The sequence below is a fragment of the Lactuca saligna genome, chromosome 5 (genome assembly GCF_052625555.1).
Source record: "Lactuca saligna cultivar CGN05327 chromosome 5, ASM5262555v1, whole genome shotgun sequence".
Taxonomy (NCBI): Eukaryota; Viridiplantae; Streptophyta; class Magnoliopsida; order Asterales; family Asteraceae; genus Lactuca; species Lactuca saligna.
Genome location: NC_136421.1, coordinates 269679711 through 269684626, shown reverse-complemented (window position 1 = coordinate 269684626; position 4916 = coordinate 269679711).

Below are 4916 nucleotides of genomic sequence, written 5' to 3'. Positions count from 1 at the left end.
CATATCTCCTTCATACGAACTCCATTTTCGATGTTCTTTATATCCCCGCGAAGGTGAGACTACGATCTACAACTTTCGTTTAGATTCCGTTGGCAAATTCCGAAATTATTTTTATTATTTATTTATTAAAATGACGTGATTAAGGAATTTCTTTAAAAATTCATAACTTCTTTATCTGACGTCGGTTTTTGCCAGACTTTTTACCATTGAAATACCATTGTCGAGACCTTCGATTCTCGTTTAGGTCATTCCGGCCAAATGTCGCTCGATCTCCGTTTCGAGTTTTTAGCTGTCTGTTGTTAAGCTGAACTTGGAAAAATCATAACTTCAATATACGAAGTCGGATTTGGGCGTTCTTTTTACGTACGATCATGGTTTAATGATATTTAAACATAGAAGAATTTATATAGAAACTTTTTGGACATTTTATTATCGAAGTTAATTTTATTAACTCAAAAATGTTTACAATACTTGACCTATTAGGCTATTACAAAGAGTTGAAATATCGGGTTGTCACATCATCCCCCCGTTAGAGGGAATTTCGTCCCGAAATTCAAGTAAGAGAACACTCGTGGATTAAGGAAACAGATGTGGGTAGTTGCGTTGCATCTGATCTTCGCGTTCCCATGTGAATTCAGGTCCCCGCTTAGCGTTCCAGCGAACCTTCACGATGGGTATGCGACTTTGTTTTGTTTGCTTGACCTCTCGGTCAATGATTTCTACTGGTTCTTCCACAAAATTGAGGCTCTCGTTGATCTCGATTTCGTCGAGTGGGATTACGAGAGTCTCATCGGATAGACACTTTTTCAAGTTAGATACGTGGAATGTAGAATGTACGTTACGAAGTGCGCATGGTAGATCGAGTTTGTAAGCTATGGGGCCGACTCTTGAAAGAATTTCGAAAGGCCCTATGTACCTCGGATTAAGCTTCCCACGCTTGCCGAAGCGTATCAACCCCTTCCAGGGTGAGACTTTGAGAAGGACTCGGTCTCCCACCTAAAAATTCCAAAGGTTTCCTTCGTTTATCTGCGTAGCTCTTCTATCGGTCTCTAGAGGCTTTCAATCGTTCACAGATCTGAACGATCTTCTCTGTCGTTTCCCGGATGATTTCCGGACCGGTAAGAGTACTGTCAAAAGCTTGCCCCCTTGCTAGTTGGGTATCACCCACCTCAGCCCAGCACAGAGGGGATCTGCACTTTCGGCCGTAGAGGGCTTCAAATGGAGCAGCCTTGATGCTCGTGTGATAACTGTTATTATAGGAAAACTCGACAAGGGGTAAATGAGTATCCCATGCCTTCCCAAAGTCAATCACGCAGGCTCGCAACATATCTTCCAGTGTTTGGATGGTCCTCTCACTCTGTCCGTCGGTCTGCGGATGGTAGGCTGTGCTCATGTCCAGCCTTGTTCCTAGGGAATGTTGTAGTGATTGCCAGAATCTTGAGGTGAACCTACTATCTCTATCGGAGATAATAGATATAGCCACACCATGTAGCCGTACGATTTCCCTAATGTATGTCCTAGTCAGTTTCTCCATCTTGTCGGTTTCTTTGATAGGTAGGAAGTGTGCAGACTTGGTCAATCTATCGACGATGACCCATATGGTATCAAGTCCACCCACTGTCTTGGGCAACTTGGTTATGAAATCCATAGTGATCCGCTCCCACTTCCATTCTGGGATCTCTGGTTGTTGCAATAAACCAGAGGGCTTCTGGTACTCGACCTTAACCTTTGCGCAAGTAAGGCATTTACTCACGAAGGTAGCAATCTCTGCTTTCATATTAGGCCACCAGTATAGCTTTTTAAGATCCAGATACATCTTATCTGAACCTGGGTGGACGGAATACCGAGTGTTGTGTGCCTCGGTCATGACCAAGTCTCGGAAACCACCGTGTTTCGGTGTCCAGATCCGATCCATGAAATATAAGGCTCCGTCACCCTTGGCTTCTAAATTCTTGTCCATTCCTCTGAGGGATTCACTCGTCACATTTTCAGGTTTCATGGCTTCAAGTTGGGCCACCTGAATTTGATTAGACAAGTGTAAATGGATGGTTATTGACAATGACTTGATTTTGCGACCAGAATATTCCTTCCGACTTAGGTCGTCTGCTACTACATTGGCTTTACCCGGATGATAACGAATATCACATTCGTAATCACTGAGTAGTTCGACCCACCGTCGTTGTCTCATGTTGAGCTCCTTTTGATCGAAAATGTGTTGTAAACTCTTGTGGTCGGTAAAGATAGTGCTCTTCGTTCCATACAAGTAATGTCTCCAGATCTTCAGAGCAAACACCACTGCTCCTAGTTCAAGATCGTGGGTCGTGTAGTTAACCTCGTGTGTCTTCAACTGTCTCGAGGCGTAGGCGATGACCTTACCTCGCTGCATCAGAACACACCCGAGCCCTTGGTTCGATGCATCACAATAGACTACGAAGTCTTCTATCCCTTCGGGGAGAGATAGTATTGGTGCGGTGCACAAGGCTTGTTTGAGTGTTTGGAACGCTCTTTCTTGTTTCTCTTCCCAGTCAAAGACCACGCCTTTCTGGGTTAGGGTTGTAAGAGGTTTCACTTTTCGAGAAAAGTTCTGAATGAATCTGCGGTAGTAGCCAGCGAGACCTAGAAATTGGCGAATTTCTGTAGGCGTCTTAGGTGCTGACCAGTTCTCAATGGCTTTAATTTTGGATGGGTCCACGTGGATTCCCTCTTCGCTTACCACGTGTCCTAAGAATTCGACTCTTCGGATCCAAAATTCACATTTCTTGAACTTCGCATAAAGCTTCTCTTTTCGTAATGTCTCTAGAACTTGTCGCAGGTGATCGCCATGCTCTTTCTTACTTCGGGAGTAGATCAGGATGTCGTCAATGAAAACGATGACGAATTGATCCAAGTAAGGTCGGTATACTCTGTTCATCAGGTCCATGAAAACTGCTGGCGCATTGGTCAATCCGAATGGCATCACCACGAACTCGTAATGTTCATAACGAGTTCGGAAGGCTGTCTTCGGCACATCCTCCTCGAGCACTCGTAACTGGTGATATCCGGATCTCAGATCAATGTTAGAAAACTAGTTCGCTCCTTGCAGTTGGTCAAATAGATCGTCTATGCGAGGCAGAGGGTAACGATTCTTGACCGTTAGTTTGTTGAGTTCTCTGTAGTCAATACACATACGGAATGATCCGTCTTTCTTCTTAACGAACAAGACCGGTGCTCCCCAAGGTGAGAAGCTTGGTCTTATGAAGCCCTTGCTGAGCAGTTCGTTAAGTTGACCAGAGAGTTCCTGCATCTCAGCTGGTGCTAAACGGTAGGGCGACTTGGCTACTGGGGTAGCTCCTGGGACTAAGTCGATTCTGAACTCGACCTGTCGTTGCGGAGGTAACCCGGGTAGTTCTTCTGTAAAAATGTTGGGGAAGTCACTCACTACAGGGATGTCCTTTAGTTCTTTCGTTTCGAGGCTCGTGTCGACGATGTGAGCAAGGAATGCATGGTATTCCTTACGCAGATACTTCTGTGCTTGAATACTTGATATGATGTGAAGACTTGCACCGGGTTTGTCGCCATAGACTATAAGAGTTTCGTTAGACGGAAGGTTTAGACGGACTGCTTTCTCGTAGCACATGATGTCGGCGCGATGAAGGCTTAACCAATCCATGCCAACGATAACGTCGAAACTTTTTATTGAGACTGGCATGAGGTCGATTGGGAATGAATGGTTATCTAGAGTTAGGGTACAACCTAAATATATGCTACTCGTACTTTCAGTTTTTCCATTTTCCATTTCTACTGTGAATAGTTCTTTGAGTGCGTGCGGTGGTTGATTAAGCATGCGAGCAAATTTATGGTTAACGAAGCTTTGCTCCGCTCCACTATCGAATAGAATGCATGCATAGGAGTCATCGAGGAGGAACGTACCAGTCACCACTGTCGGGTCAGCAACTGCTTCCCCGTGGCCTATTGCTAGTACCCTCCCTGCTCCGCCAGCATTTTTCGTCTTGGGGCAGTCCCTCTTATAGTGGCCTGCTTCGCCACATCCATAGCAGGTCGGGCTCGCGCCAGAGCCGGGGACTTGGGCGATCGGTCTCGCCGGAGATTTACAGAAACAGACTGTGTGTCCTCTCCTGTGGCAGTTAGAGCACTGCATTTCATGGCAGGGCCATTGTGGTGGTAGTTGCATTTGTTGCACTTGGGCGAACTTCCAGCATACCCACCCACCGGAGTAGTAGTAGCAGCAGCAGGGGTTATTGCGGCGTGTATTGCCACAATTTGCTGCTTTTTGGCAGCCTGTTGCTTCTTCTTTTCATCCCAGAATTTCCGCTTAGTATCAGCGGGTTTGGAGGGTTCCGGGATGGCTAGGGTGGTTGTGGTTGTAGGGGTTTTGACTCCATGGTCAATGAGTCATTGTGCCAATCGTTTGGCACTATCGAAGGTAGCGGGGTTTGATGCTAGAACATTCCCCTGATACGGAGGCACAAGCCCCCATATGTACCTTTCGATCTTTTTCCCTTCAGTGGGAACCATATTAGGGCAGAGGGCCACCAGTTCGCTGAACGTGGCGGTATAAGCAACAATATTGGTGCCCTTCATGGTCAGGCTCCAAAGCTCCTGCTCTAGTTTCTGGATCTCGCCCCTCGGGCAGTATTCCTCAATCATGAGGTCTTTCATCGTTTCCCAGCCTATGTCGTTGGCTACGACGAGAGTTAGAGATTTAACGTGGTCGTTCCACCACGTCAGGGCCTTTCCTTCAAAGGTGCATGCGGCATATTTCACTTTGCTCGCAGCAGGGCATGAACATATTTCGAAGACCGCTTCAGTCTTCTCGAACCATTGCGAGAGGGCAATGACTCCGCCGGTCCCATGAAAGGACTTCGGCTTGCAGTTGGTGAAATCCTTGTAAGAGCACTCTCTCGAGCGCACAGGGG